The sequence below is a fragment of the Chiloscyllium plagiosum genome, chromosome 45 (genome assembly GCF_004010195.1).
Source record: "Chiloscyllium plagiosum isolate BGI_BamShark_2017 chromosome 45, ASM401019v2, whole genome shotgun sequence".
Taxonomy (NCBI): domain Eukaryota; kingdom Metazoa; phylum Chordata; class Chondrichthyes; order Orectolobiformes; family Hemiscylliidae; genus Chiloscyllium; species Chiloscyllium plagiosum.
The window spans coordinates 1,776,102-1,799,733 of NC_057754.1; the positions used below are offsets into that span (position 1 = coordinate 1,776,102).

General features: G+C 39.2%; 2 protein-coding genes across 4 annotated transcripts in view; one reads left to right on the plus strand and one right to left on the minus strand.

The window, feature by feature from the left end:
* Positions 1–12,611, minus strand: part of LOC122543808 (leucine-rich repeat transmembrane protein FLRT1-like) — a 202,370-nt gene extending 189,759 nt beyond the window's left edge. Inside the window, exon 1 of the mRNA XM_043682596.1 lies at positions 12,188–12,611. The gene's annotated coding sequence lies outside the window, so the exon portion shown is untranslated. The remainder of the gene's footprint in view (positions 1–12,187) is intronic.
* LOC122543809 (macro domain-containing protein CT2219-like) overlaps positions 1–23,632 on the plus strand; it is a 955,696-nt gene that overhangs the window by 276,046 nt on the left and 656,018 nt on the right. The gene's annotated exons all lie outside the window — the stretch shown is intronic.

The window sequence follows — 23,632 nt, forward strand, 5'->3', positions numbered from 1 at the left end:
TACGAAAGAAGTGAAGCTAACATGATCATTCTAACAGATGAGAGACTTAACAAACAATCAAGGAATTTTTCAATGTATAATTTCAGTTACATCACACTGTAAACTTTTACTATAAATTCTGTGTCTTACAATTGTGTACTCCACAACAACCTGATGAAGGAGCAGCGCTCTGAAAGCTAGTGCTTCCAATTAAACCTGTTGGACTATAACCTGGTGTGTGATTTTTAAACTTTGAACACCCCAGTCCAACACCGGCATCTCCAAATCATGGCTGGAAATAGTGACTTTGTACACTTTACAATGTACTCATGTATCCCTGCACTTAAGTACGTGACAATAAAATCGAATTCTAATTCTAGATCACCCTTAATCTTCTAAATTCTAGAGGATAAAGGACTAATTTGTCCAAACTCTCCCTATAATATAAGTACAGGTATCATCCTTGTAAACTTGCACTGAGCTCCCCCTAGGGCCAAAACATCGTTCCTAAGGTGTGGTGCTGAGTTCTGCTCACTGTGGGATCTAACTAGAATTTTGTATAATTTATATAACTGCAGCATAACATCGCCATTCCTGTATTCTGACCCTTTATATTTGATGACCAGCATTCCATTAGTCTTCTTGATTATTTTCAGAATCTGTCTGTGCCATTTTAAAGAGCTATGCATCTGAACCCCCAAATCTTGCTGGATATCCTCTGTATTTAACTTGTTGCCTTCTGAAAAAAACCCCGGTCTATCTTTATTCGGTCTGAAATGGATAATCTCACACTTGCTTATATTAAAATCCATCTGCCACTGCTGTGCACTTTCACCTAATCTATCAATATCTTATAGTAATTTTATGCTGTTGTCAACACTGTCTACGATGTTGCTGAATATTTTTGTCACCAGCAAGTTCAGATATCTGACTTCTAATGCTATGCAAGTCGTTAATGAATACCATGAATAACTGAGGCCCAAACACAGATCACTCCGGGACGCCACTTGTCCTAGTCTGCCTATTTGAGTACTTTTCAGTGGAGGAATGGTGGGGAGAAGGGAGGGGGTGCTCCTTGGGGTCCTGACCAACATTCTTCCCTCAGACAACACCATCCGAAACAGATTAATACTTATTTATTTTATTTGCTGTCTGTGGGAAGTTAGCTTGCAGTTTTGCCTTAATAATAACAGCAACACCAATAGCACTTTTACAAAAGAAATTGTTGGCTGTGAAACGCTTTGGGCTAACATAAGAATATAATTTGCACCATATAAATATAAAATTTACTTCTATAGAAAAATAATCAAGAGCAACTAATTGGCCGTATTATTTTTGCACTTTGCAAAAAAAAGTTCCATGATTGCTTCCTTGTGATAAGTGCCATTATCATGTTGCTAAATTAATTCCTTGGACCTCGTAATGATGTAAAATGGCAGCAATAAATAAGTACAAAATGATTCTATTAAAGATGTCAAGATGAACATTAAAAGTGTACTTACATATTTCTTACACTTTCCCTTTTCTTAACGTTGTGGGTTGGCTGAGTCAAATTGGCTTACAATGATTTTCTGGTATTAATTTATTAAACAGTTTTGAAACTCAGAAGTATTCTAAATCGTAGCATGGCCTGAGATTGACTCGCATCTTAAACTTAACTGCAACACTTGTTGGTAATTTAGCCAGGAGACAACATTTCACTTCAGTTCTAATTGAAATTTTACTGTGTAAATAAATGGTAACAATGCTGTTGGAAAATGCAGAACAAAGGAATTTCATGTGAATGTGTTAAATTGTGTGTGTGCGTATTTGCAAATTCTAAATTTTGGCATTGTTTAGAATTGTGTTGAGCATAGGAATTGGCATCGGCAATTTAGCCCATTGAACCTGCCTCACCGTTTAGTAAGATCGTGGCCAATTGAATACTTCAGTGCGTTTTCTTGCACTTTCCCCATAATACTCATGCCATTGATAATCGGAAATTTATCAGTCTCTATTTTAAATATACTCAAAGATTGAGCTTTCATAGTTCCCTGAGTAGAATATTCCAAAGATTCAAAGCCCTCTGAGTAAAAGAATTTCTTTTTATCTCAGTCCTAAATGGCATTCTCTTTAATTTGGAATTGTGCTCTTTATTTCTAGACTCACCAACCAAGAGAAACAACTTACCGGCATCTACCCTGTCCTTCCATTTAGTGTTTTGCAATTTTCAATGAGAGCACCTCTCATTCTTTGAAAGCGCAAAGAATACAGGCTCAATCGCTCTTTGTAGGACAGTTCGGCCATCCCGGGAACAGGTCTGGTGAACCTTTGTTGCACTTCCTGTTAGGCAATTGTTATGGACCAGACAAACCTCCCCGCCTCAAAATACATGAAGAAGATAGCCTAGACCCTAATTTTTTTTGTCATTTTAAAAGTAAGTGTTGCGTTCCAGAAAATTCAATTGGTCGAACAACTTGATTTCAAACAAATGCAGTTTACTTTGACACTACTGTTAAAATACAGACAAAATTAAAAGAAAAAAAAGAATTGGCGTAACTGTAACTCTGTCAAAAGGCTTAATAAAATGATATATACATACACACTACTAATTAACTGTTTTAACATAATAAGGCTACTTTTGAAATACTGTGTGCAATTCTGGTCTCTTTCCCATCAGAAGGATGTTGTGAAACTTGAAAGGGTTCAGAAAAGATTTACAGGGATGTTGCCAGGGTGGGAGCATTGAGCTATAGGGAGAGGTTGAATAGGCTGGGGCTGTTTTCCCTGGAGCATCAGAGGCTGAGGGGTGACCTTATAGAAGTTCATACAATCATGAGAGGCATGGATAACATAAATAGACAAGGTCTTTTCCCTGGGTGGGTGAGTCCAAAACTAGAGGGCATAGGTTTAAGGTGAGAGAGAAAAGATTTAAAAGGGACCTAAGGGGCAACTTTTTCATGCAGAGGGTGGTGTGTGTATGGAATGAGCTGCCAGAGGAGGTGAATATAGAACATAGAACAGTACAGCACAGTAACAGGCCCTTTGGTCCTTGTGTTGTGCCAACCTTTCATCCTATTCTAGGATCACCCTAATCTACACACCCTACATTTCACTATGATCCATGTGCCTATCCAAGATTTGCTTAAATGTCCCTAATCTCTCTGACTTGACTACCTCTGCTGGCAGTGCTTTCCACGTACCCACCACTCTCTGCGTAAAAAACCTACCTCTGACATCTTCCCTAAACCTCCCTCCAATTGCTTTAAAATTATGCCCCCTCATGATAGCCAATTCTGCAATGGGAAAAAGTCTCTGGCTATCCACTCTATTTATGCCACTCGTCATCTTGTACATCTCTCTCAAGCCACCTCTCATCCTTCTTTTCTCCAATGAGAAAATCCCTAGCTCCCTCAACCTTTCTTCATAAGACATGCCCTCCAGTCCAGGCACCATCCTGGTAAATCTCCTCTGAATCCTCTCTGAAGCTTCCACATCTTTCCTAGAATGAGGTGATCAAAGCTGAATACTATATTCCAAGTGTGGTCTAACTAGGGCTTTATAAATAGGGCTTCAACATAGTTCGCGATTCTCAAACTCAGTCCCTCTATTAATGAAAGCCAACACAACATACGCCTTCTGAACAATCCTATCAACTTGGGTGGAAACTTTCAGGGATCTATGGACGTGGACTGATCCCTACATTCCTGCACACTGCCAGATATCCTGCCTTTAACCTTGTAATCTGCTTTGAAATTCAACCTTCCAAAAGGAATCACTTCGCACTTTTCCATGTTAAACTCCATCTGCCACTTACCAGCCCAGCTCTGCATCCTGTCAATGTTCCGTTGCAATCTACAACAGTCCCCCACACTATCCACAACTCCATCAACCTCCATGTCTTCGGCAAACTTACTAACCCACCCTTCCACTTCCTCATCCAAGTCATTTATAAAAATCACAAAGAGCAGAGGTCCCAAATCAGATCTCTGTGGAACACCACTGGTCACCAAGCTCCAGGCTGAATACTTTCCCTCGACTACCACCCTTTGTCTTCTGAATTCAGCCAATTCTGAATTCAGACAGCCAAATTTCCCTGTATCCCATACCTCCTTACTTTCTGAATGAGCCTACCATGGGGAAGCTTCTCAAACACCTTACTAAAATTCATGTACACCACATCCACTGCTCTCTCTTCAATAACATGTTTTGTCCATTCTGAAAGAATTCAGTAACCCTTATGAGACATGACCTGCCCCTCACAAAGCCATGCTGACTATTTCTAATCAAGCTATGCTTTTCCAAATAATCATAAATCCTGTCTCTCAGAATCCTCTCCAATAATTTGCCCACGACTGGCATAAGACTGACTGGTCTGTAATTCCCAGGGTTGTCCCTATTCCCTTTCTTAAAGAAGCCATCCTCCAATCATCTGGTGCTACTCCAGTGGACAGTGAGGATGCAAAGGTCATCGCAAAGGCAATCTCTTCTCTCGCTTCCTGTATAACCTTTGGGGATATCCCATCTGGCCCAGGGGACCTACCTATCCTCATGTTTTTCAAAATTTTCAGCACATCTTCCTTCTTAACATCAACCTGTTTGAGCATACCAGCCTGTTTCACACTTCCTCACACAGGTCAGAGTCTCTCTCACTAGTGAATACTGAAGCAAAATATTCATTTAGGACCTCTCCTGCCTCCTCCGACTCCAGGCACAAGTTCCCTCCACTATCCCTGATTGGCCATAACTTTCCTTTGACCATCCTCTTGTTCCTCACATAAGTGTAGAATGCCTTGGGGTTTTCCTTAATCCTACCCGCTAAGACATTTTCATACCTCTTCTGGCTCTTCTAAATTCATTCTTCAGTTCCTTACTGGCCACCTTGTAATCCTCTAGAGCCATGTTGGTCATTGCTTCCTCAACCTTAAGTAAGCTTCCTTCTTCCTCTTGACTAGATGTTCCATGTCTCTTGTCATCAAAGGTTCCTTCACCCTACCATCCCTTCCTTGCCTCAGTGGGACAAACCTATCCAGCACTCGCAGCAAGTGCTCCCTAAACAACCTCCACATTTCTGTCATGCACTTCCCTGAGAATATTTGTTCCCAATTTATGCATTATAATTCTCCCCTTCCCCAATTAAATACTTTCTCATACTGTCTGCTCCTATCCCTCTTTATGACTGTAGTAAAGGTCAGTGAGTTGTGATCACTATCACTGAAATGCTCTCCCACAGAGAGATCTGACACCTGACCTGATTTGTTGCCAAGCACCAAATCCAATATGGCCACCCCTCTGGTTGGCCTATCTACATATTGCATCAGGAATCTTTTCTGGACACACCTGACAAAGTCTGCTCCATCCAAACAATTTGCACTAAGGAGGTTCCATTCAATGTTAGGGAAGTTGAAGTCACCTGTGACAATAACCCTGTTACTTCTGCATCTTTCCAGAACCTGCCTCCCAATCTGCTCCTCCTTGCCTCTGTTGCTATTGGGGAGGTCTGTAGAAAATTCCCAATAAAGTGCTCCTTTCCTGTTTCTGACTTCCACCCGTAATGACTCCATAAACAAACCCTCCTCGATGACCTCCCTTTCTGCAGCTGTTATACTATGCCTGATTAGCTATGCCGCTCCCCCACCTCTTTTACCTCCCTCTCTATTCCTTTTGAAATATCTAAAAGTGGTGGAGGCCGATACAATTACAACGTGCAAAAGGCATCTGGATGGGTCTATGAATAGGAAGGGCTTAGAGAGATATGGGCCAAATGGTGGCAAATGGGACTAGATTAATTTAGGATATCTGGTCGGCATGGACGAGTTGGACCAAAAAGTCTGTTTCTGTGCTGTACATTTCTATGACTCTATAACATCTCATAAACACATCTTGGCAAAGGTAAATTCAGTAAAATAGATTGTCTCACATACAGTTCTAGCAGCAGGAAGAAAGCCCCAGCTTTTAGCTGTAACAGAAAGAGGAATGAGAACTTCTGCATCCAGCTTCAAGATCCCAGCAACTGCTGAAAGCTAAAACTAAATAACCCAGTTCTGTTGGAGTTTGACCTCACCCATTCAAGCTGCATCTATTGTTCCAACCTTAAAAAATAACACCTCAAGGCCTCACAAACTGTTTACTTTATTGGCTTTGAGTAGATCACTTGACATCTTCATAAAAAGCCAGGACAAAATGCACCTCTTAAAGCCATTGTATCGTCACACAACAATATCTTTCCTGAGATAAAGGGGCCAACATTGTGGTCTTGTGATATATCAGATACTTTTTTATATATATTTTCTTTCAATTTTATTCCCTCCTTCTCCTGTCATGTGGTGTGGCAAAATTAACTCTGGTAACTCATTTAGCAGCTGTTCTTAAATGGGTGAATTTTGGCAGTGAGTGTCAGCAGCTGATTTGGCTCTGAATGATACAAAATTTAAGTTTGAGTCTGTTTTCATGTATAGATTTTCCAGCATGTTTTCAGGAGTGGAAATTCTGGCTATCTCTTACCCTTCCGAACACTGTTAATGTACCCCTGAAGCTATCGTGTCTTAGATCAAATATTCCATCATTGACTGAAGATCAAGTAATCCATCATTGACTGAAGATCAAATTTGGGGTTTCCCGAATAACTCATTAGGACATTGTGTGATGCATCCACCCAGTGGGACTGCTAATCTGCAAGTTCCAAATCCCCAGACAGCAATGATTCTTCTGCGATGATATTGCATGCTTCACAGTTTTCTCTTCCTGAGTCATTAGCTTAGGAAATAATGCATCCATCTCATGAAGTTGTTTAGCCTTTGGATCTTCTAACTTATCGAGCGTCTCTGACACTGATTTCTGAGTAACTGGTTACTTGTTATGCTACTAACCTGAATTACAAGTTAGTAGCAGCCTTCTAGAAACTTGTTCTGTATTTTTTTCATCAAATCTCACTTTTAGTTTGGAGTTCAGACTCCTTTTCTAACTTGCTTTTCTGATATTGAAAGAACCATTTAGATTAGTTCACTCAGCATGTACCAGGAAGCAAAACTGGGACTTTCTGACCTCTGCAACAGGTCAGCTACAAAGCTATTCCGGCAGCGTTTATTTCCCCTAACAGAACTGTACAGGAGTGTCAGACGTTCTGCTCAGAGCTGGCTCTGAGGGAGTTATATCGGTTGTACCACGTGTAAATAAAGGGTGACTTGGTGACAGGATACTGGCCTCTGTGGAGCTATTTCAAGAACATAACGTTTGAGTTCACCTGGATGTGGAAAATTCAATCAACTTTACATTATATGAAGCAACATCCTAATTTGGTTTGCAGAATAATGAATTCCATGGGACAATTCCATTAATGGGAAGCAATCTAGCACTGAAAATATGTTGAGTTGTGAGTTAACAGGAGTCATTATGTGAAGCTCTCTTTCCCCCTTAAAGCCATGCGAGACAGGATCAGAAGGCACAGGTAAGGTTTTAACTCTGGGGCTGATTCTGAAATGTGCATTTCCATTTCACAAACTGCAAATGAGAATGCAGCCACTCAAATTATTGTTATTCCATCTTTTTTACTGGTAGGAATAAAAACAGGCTATGTAATAACATGGTAAAAATTCAGTTTCTTTATTTGTGTGTGTTTGAAGGATTGTGTTCAGCCCCTGTGTGCTTGTCCATTCCATAGTTGAGTCATCTGCTCAAGTTCACTGCCAATTCTGACCCAAGGAGTGATGGCTCTCTTGGTGAAGGCAGCAAGTTCCTGTGGCATTGTGCCCTAGCCAAATGTTAGGGACTTAACAAGGTGAGATCAAAAATAGGGAACTACTGGTGAGGTTAGTTGTTATTGTTCTGTACAAGGTGTCCAAAGGAAGGCATTCTTCATAGGGTAGGTGTTAGCTGACTGTTAGCACAGAGGGATTGGGTACTTTGCACCTAACCTATATGAGAATGCATTGATTCTGGATGCAGTAAATGTGGACAATTTTCATCAATGAAACTGTTCACTTTGATTTGGAAAATTCAAGCCACTTTATTTAGCATCCCTAATGAAGAGTTGCATTTCTTTGTAGGGATAACACTATTAGTATTCCTACCAGGAATGCTATATAACATGTGATTTGTTGTTTTAGTGATGCAATATAACTTTTTCAGCTTAAGCACAGTAACCCAATACTGTATAAGATTAAGCCTGTGCACTGACCCATGGTAAAATTGAGGCATCCTTGCTTCTATATAGAATAGAGTGTTAGTCCTGTGGCCTTGTAATAGAATCTCAGTTTAACACAGGCTGCATTTCCATAGAAAAGGAAATAGCTATCACAGCACTAAATACAAAGATTTGGATTGGAACCTCTAATATTCATTCCAATTCCTCTGTGTGAATTCTGATGGTTGCTATTAGATATGATTAAGTGCATTCTGACAGGAACTAAACATAATGCCAATTGTCTTCATACACAAGTGCTGCTGCAGTCATTCATTAAGTAAAATTAATATTTTATTGTTGAGTTTTGGAAATAAGTGGAATACTTTCCTCATTCAGTATTTTCCCAGTGAGATAAGCATACTGGAACATTTGTAGACACTGAATTTAATTTTTTATTCTATCATTTAAAAAAAAAAGTTTTTATACGTACAATGGTTATTGCACGCACAAGTCATTCTCTGAGTGAATTGCTTCAAGCCCTCTGCCGATACAATCCTCCATGTAACTGTGCAGTTGGAAATGTACAAATGTCGTCCCTGTTTAATTGTCTCTCATAGATATATTTTCCTTCCCTTCTCCATGGGGTTTAAAGAAAAGCTCACTCTCTGATCAGTATCATTCACAGATGGTCCCAGTTAGAACATGGGGACCCGACATGTGGGAAATGGTTTGTATGGGGGAAGGAGAATGGATAAACCATGTCATGGCTTCTTGGGAGTAATGCATAGTACACCAGAACATTGCACCATCAGACTGCTTTAGATTAACCTCTGAACAGATCTGCTGCAATTGCTGTGACATTGTAATTAATCCCCAAAGTATTCAATCTGGACTGAAATTCGTATAGAGCTGGGAGTGTCTCGAATGAATGAGCAGATTTCTTGTGTGAAAAGCTTACTGTGCTGCTGCAGAAGCTCTGTTCGTAATTACAAGATTTATTACAGTCACATTCATAGATGTGGCTAAATATAAGCAGTCCTTTTACAGATGTGTCTTTTATGACTATGTTATTGCAAGGGGAAATAACAAAACCAAATAAATTCTCAGCTTTAGGGACTAAATTGCTATTGAAGTTCAATTTACAATGGCAGCTTTCAAAAAGAACTGGTTAGGGATGGGGGAGCAAAAGAAATTTGAAATCCAGGCGAGCAGCGAAAATCGGGAGAGCAGAAAGCTCCTGTGGAACTTTCAAAGTTCACAGGCAAAAATGAAAATCAGCAGCACCATCACATTATATAAACTAAGTTCGCATGTTGCTGCTTGCAAAGTTCATTCTAGCAAGCCCATCTGCTGCAAGGCAACTCTGCTTAGACTTTCTTTATAATCGTTAATGATATAATCAGTCCTGTTTATATTTGTGTTCAGTTCAAATGCAACAATTCTATGTTGGGTTGTATCATGTAATTGTCATTGAATGGAATCCTCTGTAATTGACAGATGAAAAACAAAGTTGTCACTTTATGAACAGTGAAGGGTAACTTACTAAATGTAGGTCTGAGAAGAGGGTCTATTCTACTTCTGAACGGTGAAAATATCGCTGCATCTGGACTGCTTCTTGAGCAGTTCTTGATCTTTGTAAACACTCTGTACTATTTGTGTTGTGTGGCAAGTGCCCAAAGCTAGATAATAGAGGGATTAGCCAAATTCTATTCCACACAGCCAAATATTGGGCATTTAGAGACTCAATTTCTTTGTTATTGAATGCACATTAAATGCATAATACTGAGAGTGTTTCTGTTAGCACTGGCAAACAGTGTATGCTTAGGAACATTTCATTTTTTCTTGAAATGGAAGAGTGGTGGTGGGGGGGATAAATTCAGGCTAAGGGTTAGGCTTTTAGCACAATTTGACTTAATCCTCCTTGCCGTTCAGTAAAGTTGCTGAAAGGCTCCACTGGCTATATGTGCTGCTTATTCTCACTGTAGCATCTCTTTTGTTCTTAGGATTTTCTCTATTTAATTCAATACATGCCCTCGTACCAGAGCTTCTGAAAATTGTAGTTTTGGCTCTTCTGTTTAGAAAAATGTTACGCAGTTTGCAAACTTGGCTGCTGGCATCTGTGCTGTTTTTATGGAACTGCTTCATTTGAAAACTGTGACAACTTGGCTTTTTTTTAAAACAATGTGGCTCACACAAGAAGTCAAGGCTGAACAGCCTTTTTGTGTGAACAGGTTTGAAACTGGTCACCCAGTGTTGAGTCAGGCCTTTTGATATTATTTTGTTTTTTTTAATGTATCTCATGCATTTCTCATTTCTCCCCCAACAGCGTCTGTTGTTTGAGACATAAAGCATTTTGCACAAATCTATTAACATTCGGTGCATGGCGTGATAAAAAGCACGGCTAATTTCTCCACCAGACTACTCAGTAAAGCAATAAAAATGATCTAAATTCAGCACATAAATACAAAAGGAGAAAGAAAAGTGAAGATCAGTATTATAACAGCTACTAATCTTGCAGTGTGGTGGCTTTTATTCCACACCTTTCCACTAAAATCTCAGCTTTTCACTATAAAAACCGTAATGTACAAATCATCCAACTGGTAAAAACAGTTTGGAGCAATTTTCTCAGATGCAAGCAAAACACATTTATTTCCCAATAACATTAATTGATATACTGATTACTGAAGATAAACTAGTCAGCGTGCCAGGAATGAGCCTCTAAACAGAAATGCTTATGATCTAGTGGTTTTGACAAGCAGATGGCACAGACTAAAGGTGAGCATGAAATGCCTGGTAATTTACTGCAAAAGGACATTGCTCTGTAGTGCATGAAAACAAGATTTCAAAAATGTGAAAGTGGAGAGAAGGAAGGGAGCACTTGAGCTATATACTCAGGCAGCTTGATTTGGCAATTGCAATGGGTTTGCAGATAGAACAGGCTCCTTCATTGTCATAAGCTAAACAAGCAGAACATTTGTCAGATAACGTTTGGTTTATAGTTATTTCCAGCTACTTCTCCTTGGAGTTCACCTCGTTGATGGCTACATACTAAATATGTCTGAATGCATTTTTCTTTTCTAAGTTTATAAGGGTTCTTTTTCGTGTGGTTTATCACTTTATAAAGACACAAGAAATACAAATACGATTGTCTGTTTCTGAGATATCAACATCAGAATAAGCTTGAGAAATTTGTCTTCTGTCACAATACATTAACAATATATTTCTTCTGTTCAGTCTCAATTACTTCCCCTCCCCCATATAAAATGAAAGTCATTTATATTGCTTACAATTTATTAGCCAAATTGCTGATTTTGTGTATTTGTAGTTAAAAATAGAGCAAAATTGAGTTAAAGAGGTAATATAAATGCACAGTACTCTGCCTCTACCAGAAGGCAAAAGAACTTTGCAGTTGTTTGACTTCATCCTTTGCCTTTTTTTTCCAAGTGTTCAAAGAACATCGACAATTTGAGGAAACTGAACTGTACATATGAGCTTGGTTTGTTTAAAATTAGATGATCTTACAAATACAAGCAAAAGCAGAGCCTGACTTTCCATCAGCAGCCACAAGTTAGTTGCCACATGAAGCACTGTCTAGTAAATGTACTAGATGAGAGGAGTGGTGATTTTGATGTTTTTGTATCAAGTGAGAAATGAATAACGTTTGATGATCTGCAGATTAGAAATAAGATTAATGTCAATTTGTATAAACTGTTTCATAAGTATTACAAATTAATCTCTGCCTCTTTTTGCATCTCCTTTAAATTTGACTTTATCACAATCACTTTTCAATATATTAAAATTCATCGTCAAATTTGTTATGTAGGTGCACAGGGAAAATTTCCTGTTTTGAGAGTAGTTCGGATCCTTCAGCTCTCATGGGGTTAAATAAAGCTCTGCAGTTACTTAGATTACAGATTGCCAGCGCTGACTGAATCTGTTAACATGTATAGAAAACTTTGTTGCTATTCGAGATAGAGGCCATTAATTCAAATTGAGTGCTCTGCATTTAATAATGTCAGTATATATCAGGTTATATAAAAATTTGCTGTAATTCATAAAGTAGCAAAAAATACTCCAATTAAGTAAAACATGTAAGTGCCTGCTTACCTGTTCAAGGTTTACTCATCTTCAGGCACTGTTATTCAGATCAAGCACCCATAAAATGTAAGAGATATTCCAGTAAGTGAGGGGGAAAAGAGAGAAAGAATGAGTATAAGACACCCCTCCTGAAGTCAGACAGCATGAGCAAAGTACAAAGCCACTAGTCGATCACACAGCAAGCAAAATAAAAACAGGTTGAGTCTCAAAGCTCCATAGATGTCTCAGACAAGCCAGCTAGTACCCACTGCAAGAGCTCAACTGGAGACTGAGAGCTCCTGCATGCTGACACGCTTGCTGAAAATTCTGATGAGATCACCAGTAGGTTGGGCTTCTGGATTTGACAGGCAGCTGAGGATGCGTTTGGGATCTTGCATTTCTAGCTATCTTGAGGGGATACGAAGCTAACCTTCCTAAGTGGATTATTCCATACAGAATACTGTAAGTCAGTCATGTGTGTTCATTTAAACACAACAAGCTTGACGGCTAGAATGGGTTGAGATGAAAGCTTGGAAAAGCAGGTTAAATATGTAGCTGGTTGCCAGCTGCAACTTGAGAGCTTGCTGATTTCAAAAAAATCTTTCAATTTCTCTCTAGAGCATTGTACAAACCAGAATAATGCCAGATTTTTTTTAAAAAGCATATGAAAATCCTGAGTATCAAGGCATAGTGTTCATTACTGTTAGAACTGCCATCAGACCCAGGAACCTCTGCATTGGGTGAAATTGACAATCTGATTCAGATGTTCAGTGTATTGTATGAAAGCCAAGTGATTTTACTATGTATTTTGCGCTGATGTTGTATGCTGGTAAACAGTTCGACGACCAACAAGGGGGACTATTTTGAAATTATTGTTTTTTTTTGTAAAATGAGGTTTTGTGGAGTTATCCCTTTGATGCTGCTGCGTGGTTAGACTGAATGAATATAAGTATCTCATTGTGTAAATGTTCTCTGCATTCTGATGCAGATTACACACTTGTGCAAATAATCTTTACAAAATGTTGTTTACTTATTAAAAGTAAGTCAGGTGACATCTGTAGTACAGTACTAAGATTAGAATTGACGAGTGACCAAATATAAGTTTTCAGTGCTGGATGCACACAAATTTAAATCTGACATGTTCTGATCTTCCTCACATGGCAAGGAGAAGTCAGAATTTCAACAACATTTAACCTTCATTTTCTACAAGGATTAAGTATCTTCACAGCACTCAGAGGAGTAAACTTTGAAAATATTTAATCTTCAGAAACCAAATTAATAAGATTAGTACACTAGTTTTTCACTGTGCACTTGCGTGTGTGTGAATATATACAGAACTGTAAATGTGTGATGTATAAAATCATGATTCTGAAAGGGTTAATGAAGGAGATAGCATATGGCTCCACCCAATCTGATGATGTAATACAGTGCTGGGTGGCAAAAAGAGGAATCTAGCTAAGATTCAGATGGAAACAGATGTTACCATCAGTGTCTCTGATAACCTTAGTTGTTATATCTAAATAGCAGATGTGACTTGACCTATTGCTATGATGCAAGAAACTTTATCTTGTTAAGGTAAGTGCCTGTTGTGAAGAGGCTTTCTTCTACCATTATTAACCAAATGGGCCCTTACACTCAATACAGAAAGGAAGATAAAGTAAAATGCACTTGTGGTGCAGGTGTAGGGTCCCTATCTCTGAGCCAGGAGATCCAGGTTCAAGTCCAATCTGCTCCATAAGTGTATCATGACATTCCTGAACAGATTGATTATGTTATCAAGAATGGAGAATTAGTGGCAGCATCACCCCAATTATCAGGCTTACAAAGTAGCCAAGAGTTTTGGGAAAGCGGAAGATTGGGAAAACTTCAAAAAGCAACAAAGAACCATGAAGCAAGAAATAAAGAAAGATACATTATCAATGCAAACCAGCACAGAATATATAAACAAGTAGGAAAAGCTTTTATAAATATATAAAATGGAAAAGGGTTGCTAAAGTGGACTTAAGTCCCTTGCAGGATGAGAAAGGGGAATTAATATTGGGTAATGCTGAAATGGCTGAGGCCTTGAATAACTATTTTGTGTCCATCTTCACAGTGGAAGATGTGTCTAACATGCCAAAGAATGATGTTAGGGATACAATGGAAGGTACAATGGACCTCAACTCAATTGCAGTAGTGTTGAGTAAACTTGAGGGTCTGATGGTAGATAAGTCCCCTGGTCCTAGTGGAATGCATCCCAGGGTGCTGAAAGAAATGTGGAAGTTAGAGTAGATGTGTTAATGGTAATTTACCAAAATTCACTGGACTCTGGGTCGGTCCCAGCGGACTGGAAGACAGTGAATATCATGTGCTGTTTAAAAAAGGGTGTAGACAAAAGGCAGGTATCTATAGGTCAGTTAGCTTAGTATCTGGAGTTGGGAAATGCTAGAGGCTATCATTAAAGAAGAGATAATAAGGCATCTGTATGGAAAGGGTTCCTTCAGGCAGATGCAGCGTGGATTTAGGAAGGGAATGTCATGTTTGACAAACTTACTGGAGTTCTTTGAGGATGTAACGAGCGTGATGGGTGGAAGGGAACATGTGGATGTTATATACTTGGATTTCCAGAAAGTGTTCGATAAGGTGCCACATAAAAGACTCATCCATAAGAGTTTTGGGGTATGTGCTAGCATGGATAGAAGACTGGTTAGCCAATAGAAAGCAGAGAGTTGGGATAAATGGGTGTTTGGCTGGTTGGATATCAGTGGTGAGCGGGGTGCTGCAGGGGTCAGCGATGGGTCCGCAACTGTTCATGATATATATAAATAATTTGAAAGAGGAGACCGAGTGTAATGTATCCAAGTTTGCTGATGACACTAAAATAAGTGAAAAGGCAAACAGTGCAGAGAATGTGGAGGGTCTGCAGAGAGATTTAGATAGGTTAAGTCAGTGGACAAGGGTCTGGCAGATACAGTACAATGTTGGTAAATGTGAGGTTATCCACTTTGGAAGTAAAAATTGTAGGTCAGCATAAAACATTGCAGCATGCTGTTGTGCAGAGAGACTTAGGAGAGCTTGTACATGAATCACTAAAAATTGATTTGCAGATGCAACAGGTAATCAGGAAAGCAAACGGAATATTGGCTTTCATTGCTTGAGGGATTGAATTCAAGAGCAGGGAGGTTCTTACTTGTACAAGGTTTTGGAGAAGCCGCACCTGGAGTATTGTGCACAGTTCTGGTCTCCTTACTTGAGGAAGGATATACTGGCTTTGGAGGCAATGTGGAGGAGGTTCACCAGGTTGATTCCAGAGATGAGGGGTTTACCCTATGAGAAGAGGTTGAGACGCCTGGGACTGCACTTGCTAGAATTTAAAAGAATGAGAGGGCATCTTATAGAAACATAAAATTATGAAAGGGATAGATAAAATAGAAGCAGGCAAGTTGCCTCTGCTCGTGAGTGATACTAGGACTGGAGGACATGGCCTCAAGATTAGGGGGAGTAGGTTTAAGACAGAGATTAGAAGGAACTACTTTTCCCAGAGAGTTCCATGTAATTGTCTACCCAAGGAAGCAGTAGAGGCAGTTTCATTAAATATATTCAAGATACAGTTGGCTGAGTTTTTGCATGGTAGGGGAATTAAAGGTTATGGGGATAATGCAAGTAGGAGGAGCAATGATGATGGATAGATCAGCCATGATCTTAATGAATGGTGGAACAGGGTCAAATGACCTAGTCCTGCTTCTATTACTATGAAACTATGAAATTATAATTAGCTGGTATTTATTGGTTCCATATCACATCACACCACTTTCAACATGATGATCAGCAATGTCCATTGTTGTCACAAAGTCACAATGCTATAATAAAATTCAGAAGGCAAGTGAGTTTACTTTAAATACTTTATCATTTTAATAACACTCAGACAGTCAATCAGTAGCTGCAGAAAGTTGAACAAAAAAGCAGCAATACTTGTGGAAGGGACAACGTAGAGACAGTATTCCTTGCTAGAACATATAATTCATACCTGGTAAGGAGAACAGGAGAGCATTGTGAGTTAGGAAGAGCTTAAAAAACAAGATCTACTTGGCAGTTAATGAATTCTTAGAGTAGCCGGTTCTGTCGGAGAATCCCAATTTAAGGTTCAGCTGGAAAGTGCCTGCTTCAAAGTTCTGTGAATAAAGTAAAAAAATGCCAGTAAGGTGAGAGGAAAGTCTTAAATTAAATGGTACAAAGGTCAAGACTGGGGAAAAGTAGAAATCAAGGAAGAAATCATTTATCATTCACAATAACCTCACCACCATAGTGACACACACCTCAAGGCATGGCTACAGTTGCAAAATCAAGGTCCATAGCTGCAGAGAAGATTTTATGTGGTGACAAAGGGATAATTTAAAAGACAAGACAGAGTCTATCAGAAGAAGATAGTTTGAAGATTCTGATAAGGATAGGGATCAATATATTAAACCGTAATTTTGGAAAATGACTTATAAGGTTGTAACCATAATGCATTATTGGAAAATTGTGGAGGAGACATGTATATGTATTGGACAGTGGACGGAATGAAGTCATCTGTTTTGCCCACTCACATATGGGATACATTTTCTTGGCTACAGAGGGGAAGCACTTCCAGTTTACCTGCAGAAGCTGAGAAGCAACCATTTTGATAGCAAAAATTGTAGGCAGATTCCCAGTAAGCAGTACAGAGATAAATTACATTTTACAGAATGTAAAGCTTTATTAGAAGGAAATAATGACACTTATATATTGTACAGTTTAAAAGTTTGTAAAGTGAAAAAAATAAAAACAGCATTGCTAAATATGGAAATTAAAGTCTTCCAAAAAGTAAAATTAAGCAGTGTTGACTTACTGCATATTAGAATCATCATCTTAGGAGAAATTAATGATTCAATTGATTCAACTTGAGAGAACCTGCTAACATCAATGGACATCTCATTAATTTTGAGCTTGATAAAGGGACAAGTGTCACAATCCTCTCAGATCAAATATTATAGCTCAAGAAATGGGGATTATGTCTGCAGAGGTAAAACTTAATGGTTCAGGTGGAATAATTCTCAACATTAAAGGTATTCTAGTAGCAACTCTCCACCACAAAGATTGTAAAAGTATTGAAAATATATACATAACTTACAACCAATCCTTCAAACTTTTAAGCCTGCATGGATGACTTGACAGCTACATCCACAAAGTTTAAGAAAGAGTACAAATAATTCCAAGGATACACTGGTCCAGGAACAATGTGTTGTCAATTGGTCAAGGCATAACTGTTAGAAGATTTAATTAGGCTTCCTGGACTTGTGGTGAAACCTAAAAAGGAAAACAGAGCAATTGGCTTACATGGCAAAATGGTTGTTAATCATTCTGCCAGCCCTCAGGCATGCATAGACAGAGTCAGTGATGTCGGCTGGCAGTATGAGCCTGTATTCTCTCCCTCTCACACTTCCCCCTCCTTTCTCATACTTTCTCCTTCCTGTATGCTTGAATCTGAGGTTCAGCTCATTGTGCTTGATGGCTCTTTTAGCTTGGATGTGCACAGTGGCAATGGCACCCAGAGTTTGGAAGATTGAATTGCCAGGTTGCAATGCTGACTGTGCACTTTAAAACTTGGGAAAGTGAGTCATACAGCCCAGAAACAGCCCCTTCAGGCCAATTTGTCCAAGCTGACGAGATATCCCAACCCAATCTAGTCCTACCCGCCAGCACCCGACCCATATCCCTCCAAACCCTTCCTACTCATATACCCGTCCAAATGCCTTTTAAATGTTGCAAGTGTACTAGCCTTCACCACTTCCTTTGGCAGCTCATTCCATACAAGCACCACTCTCTGTCTGAAAAAGAGACCCCATAGGTCCCTTTTAAATCTTTCCCCTCTCACCCTAAACCTATGCCCTCTATTTCTGGACTCCCCCACCTCAGGGCAAAGACTTTGTCTATTTATCCTATCCATGCTCCTCATGATTTTGTAAACCTCTATAAGGTCACCCCTCAGCCTCTGACCCTCCAAAGAAAAGAGCCCCAACCTGTTCAGCTTCTCCCTATAGCTCAAATCCTCCAACCCTGGCAACATACTTGTAAATCTTTTCTGAAAAGTTTCACAACATCTTTCCGATAGGAAGGAGACCAGAACTGCAAGCAATATTCCAACAGTGGCCCAACCAATGTCTTGTACAGTCACAACATGACCTCCCAACTCTGTACTCAATACCCTGACCAATAAAGGAAAGCATATCAAACACCTTCTTCACTTTCTGCGACTCCACTTTCAAGGAGCTATGAACCTGTTAAGAAAGTGCTAAATTGGGGAAACGCTAATTACAATAGTAATAGGCAGGAACTGGAAAAGTTAGATTGGGGTAGTTGTTTGAGGGTAAATCTAAATCTAGCTTGTGAGACTCTTTTAATAAGCCAGTTGATCAGAGTTCAGGATCAGCATGTTTCTTTGAGTATGAAAGAATGGCAAGACTTGGGAAGCCTGGATGATGAGATATTGAAAGTTTAATGAAAAAGAAAAAGGAAGCATGTATAAGGTTCAGGAAACTGAAATAAAACAAGACCTTTTGAGGAATATAAAGGAAGCTGAAAATAACTTAAGCAGGAAATTAGGAGGGCCAAAAGAGAGAGGCCTCTAAATGTCTTTGGCAAGCAGGATTAAAAAGAATTCCATGGCGTTTTATACATAGATTAGGAGCAAGAGGGTAATGAGGGAAAGGATAGGTCCACTCAAGAACAAAAGAGGTTATTTATGTCTGGATACAGAGGAACTGGGTGAGGTCCTTAATGGGTATTTCCCATTGGCGTTCACTGAGGAGAAGGAATGGTGGTAGGATTAGGAAGGGGCTTGTTGATATTAAGAAGTAGGAGGTGTTAGGTGTCTTGAGAATAGTTGATGTTGTTCCTTTGTTTAAGAAGGGCAACAGGGATAATTCAGGAAATTATATGGCTATGAGTCTTACATCAGTGTAGGGTAATTATTGGAAACTATTTCAGAGACAGGAATTACCTGCATTTGAAAAAGAATGGACTTACTAGGGATAGTCAGGATGGATTTAAATGAGGGAAGTCTTATCTCACAAATTTGATAGACATTTTTGAGGAAGTGACAAAGATGATTGATGAAGGTAGGGCAGTGGATGTTGTCTACATGGACTTTACTAAAGCAAGGTTCCTCATTGTAGGCTGGTCCAGAAGATTAAGTTGCATTGAATCTATGTTAAATTGGTAAATTGGATATAGAATTGATTAGAAGACAGAGGGTAGTTGTAGATGGGGTGTTTTTTCAGACTGGAGGTCTGCGACCAGTGTTGTTATGCTGGGAGCAGTGCTGGAACCTTTGTTGTTTGTAATATATATATAAATGACCTAGATGAATATATAGGTGGTCTGATTAGTAAATTTGAAAATGACTCAAAAATTGGTAGATTTGTAGTTAGTGAGGGATGTTATCAAAGTTTTTGAGCAGGATATAGATCAGTTGGAAAGTTGGATGGTGAAATGGCAGATGGACTTTAATCTGGACAAATGAGAGGTGAGGCATTTTGGGAGGTAAAATGCAAGGGGAAAGTATACATTGATGGCAGGACCCTTAAGTGCATTGATGTAAAGAGAGATCTTAGAGTGTAAGTCTATAGCTCTCTGAAAATGGCAACGCAAGTGAATAAGGTGGTAAAGAAGGCATATGGCTTGCCTCATCAGTTGGGGCATTCGATATAAAAGTAATGTTGCAGCTGTATAAGATTTTAGTTAGGCTACATTTGGAGTGCTGTGTACTGCTGTGTTCCCCATGTTATAGGAAAGATGTAGAGGCTTTGGAGAGATTTACCAGGATGTTGTCTGGAACGGAGTGCAGTAGTTCTCAGGAGAGGTTGGACAAACTTAGATTGTCTTTGCTAGTGCGTCAGAGGCTGACAAGTGACCTAATAGAAGTGTGGAAATGCCAAATATTAGGGCGTGGGTGGAAGTTTAAGCGAGATGTACAAAGTTTTATATACAGAGAGTGGTAGGTACCTGGAACACATTGCTAGGGGAGAAACAGATGCATCAGCAAAGTTTACAGGCATTTATACAGATACATGAACATGAATAGAGGGATATGGAGCATGTGTAGATGGATGGGATTGGTTTAGACTGGCATCATGGTTGGCATAGTCACGGAGGTCCGAAATGCTTGTTCCTCCCAGAATGCATCACCTCACATTTGTTCTATGTAGAGGTCTCTTTTATATGGTCCACAGCTAAAGAAAAAGGAATCCATTCAGATTACTGGAGATGACCTGAAGGAAATGTTTCATATGGCTGTGAAGAAACAGTGGTAAGCAAACCAAATCGGTTTCCAGGAAATTTGACAAGAAGGAAGAATGTGCTATTATTCCTTTGTATTGCATTCCAGCGGGTTTGCCAAGAACATGTACATTCAGCACTGGCAACATTTCACAGTCATAGATGACTTACAAGTGTGTGACTGAAGGCTAGTTATTTCAGCACCTTCTGGGAAGACAATCTTTGAAAGGATACACCAGGTATGCTTAGGCTTTCACAGGGGTACAGCAAGCATCCAGTCAGCAATGTGGTGGTCAGAGGTTTTAAGAGTTTGAAGTTCACAAAACTCATCGTAAAATCCATGATTCTTAGAATTGACAGGACTACAAAACAGTCCTAACACTTTTGAAGAAAATTCAGTTGACAGATATCAGCAAAGTTGGTGAGAAGCTGCAAACCTAGAGAAAAAGAATGGAAAGTTCAACCCTCAAATCTTTAATGGAAGCTGTTCAGACAGCAAAACACCATGGTGAACAAATTAATGCAGCAAATTTGACATTGCTGTCAGATGATCAGACAACACAAGCTCACAAGCAACATTTCAATCTCTTGTCTTCTGAAGAAGAATTATTAGTACCAATGACATAAATAATGGTAAGTAAGCAGAAATCCTCCAATAACAATACTGAGGGTATGAAGATACTGACTCACCAGGAAGATATCCAGAGGGCAAATGAAAACATCCAACCTATTCAACAAATTGAAGTAAAGCACTTACGTACTTCAACACAGATGCATTAGATTGAGAATGGAGATTGTATTGCACAAATTAACGATGAGCTGCTGTGACTCCATGAAAGACAGATCAACATTCATAGATTCAAGATACAGTTCAGAAGAAATTACCTGGCTCAGAAGTCTAGGATTATGAAAAAATGGTGTTCCATAATGAACATACTTGAAATTAAAAGACATCAGACTATGTTTTGTAGCAAATACTTGAGTTAACAAGGAAAGAAAATTCAGAAAATTATGGGTAGATGAAAAAGAGGATTAGATCAACTATTGAGTTTAGAAGGAATGCATCCTTCATGAAGTCAAAAGTCACACAACACCAGGTTATAGTCCAACAGGTTTATTTGAAAACACTAGCTTTCGGAGTGCTACCCCTTTATCAGGTGCTAGTACACTCCAGTCCAACACTGGCATCTCCACATCATGTCCTCCATGAAGGACATCCAAGAATGAGAAGATCCTCTATTAGAGAAATTATTACAGATTAATCAACATCAAGATCAGAATTAAGTTCAACAGTCGTAATGCCACACCTACCAATCTTTAGTTCAAAGAGAATGCATTCTGGAAGAATTGTGAAATCATCTACATTTGTGAAGTCAAGGACTTTGGGTAGTGGTGAATGTAAAATGAAATTATATGTACTGGAATGTACAAATGCTCACTATTCAGAAAAAAGGGTTTTTAGATTAGATTAGATTACATTACAATGTGGAAACAGGCCCTTCGGCCCAACAAGTCCACACTGACCCGCCGAAGCGCAACCCACCCATACCCCTACATTTACCCCTTACCTAACACTACGGGCAATTTAGCATGGCCAATTCACCTGACCCTGCACATCTTTGGACTGTGGGAGGAAACCGGAGCACCCGGAGGAAACCCACGCAGACACGGGGAGAACGTGCAAACTCCACACAGTCAGTCGCCTGAGTCGGGAATTGAACCCGGGTCTCTGGCGCTGTGAAGCAACAGTGCTAACCACTGTGCCACCGTGCCGCCCAAATTTTTGTGGGTGGGAAGGGACGGTGTATCCGAAAATGGTTCTGAAAGGGTTAATTTTGTGGCCTGCATTAAACTTCACTCAATCTGATGATGTCAGAAGTCACTACTTCACCTGACGAAGGAGCAGTGCTCCGAAAGCTTGTGATTTCAAATAAAGCTGTTGGACTACAACCTGGTGTTATGTGACATCTGACCTTGTCTACCCCAGCCTAACACCAGCAACTCCACACCAATCTGATGATGTCACACAGTGTTGGGAGAGGGATAAAAAGGAGTCTGCCTTAAGATTCTGACGAAGATAGATGTATCGTCAGTGTCTCCAGTTTTAATTACGTCTTTTATACATGTTCTACCATGTGTCATCTCAACACATCGTATGGCTGCATTACTTATGGACACATTGAACTTTTCATTCTAACATGCATTTTCTCAAAGAGGAGATAAACGACGACTGTGGATGTAAGTTTAGTGACTGTCTGGAAAGGTCCTGAGAGGAACGATGGATTGTCACACCTGAAAAGGTGCCAAGGGAACTTAAAGCAGTAATCCTTCAAAGAATAAATATTAAAGTTACAGCGGAACAGGTCTACATCAGCAATTTTCATAATAATTATGGATAATGGAATAAGTGTAAAGGAAAGAGGTTCAGATTTAAGATTTGAGATTTTGCGATAAACATGTTAATTGTTAATTTACTTACTTAAAGAGGTGTACCCATCCTTTGGGGAATTAGTTTTAGTATATTCTGTTCCCATATTTTTGAATTGGATCTACTGTTCTGTTGTGATGGAAGTTACATGGTCAGTTTCAAAATAAATACTTCAATGTGAGTTTTAAGATTTGATTATTTTAAATTTATATAGGTAGCAACATTTAAATGCAAACACAGTCAGGTGTTATGATTCTTCTTTTCAGAAGGCCTCACGAAGATAAGATATCAAGTTGTGTTACCAGGGTGACCATATTAATTAATGTTCAAAAAATCTCATTATACCACACAAAAATCAATTAAGCTTTATGAACAAATGAATTAGCGGCAAAAGTAGGCCATTTGGCCCTTCAAACCTATCTGTCTCAGTAGGATTATGGCCGAGCTGGTTTTTTTTGTTCATCTGTGTGGTGATTAAAATCCAATGACTATGCTAACAGTTGATGTCCTTTGCACACTGTGACATGAATGAATGTACAATTAATGCAGTAAGTGTTAATGAACAAGGGCTGTTAGTAATTAAACATTTTGAGAGGAAAACAATTGGGCATTGCTTTCTTTCCCTTCAACTTCAGACAATTCTTTTCGTTTTGAAAACAAAATGAGAATTATGCAAACTAAATTGATCTTTGTTGTGAAGGAAAATTGTTGAGAAGATTAAAGAAATATTTTAAATTGGCAGATAGAGTGAAAACTGCATTGGTCCAGAT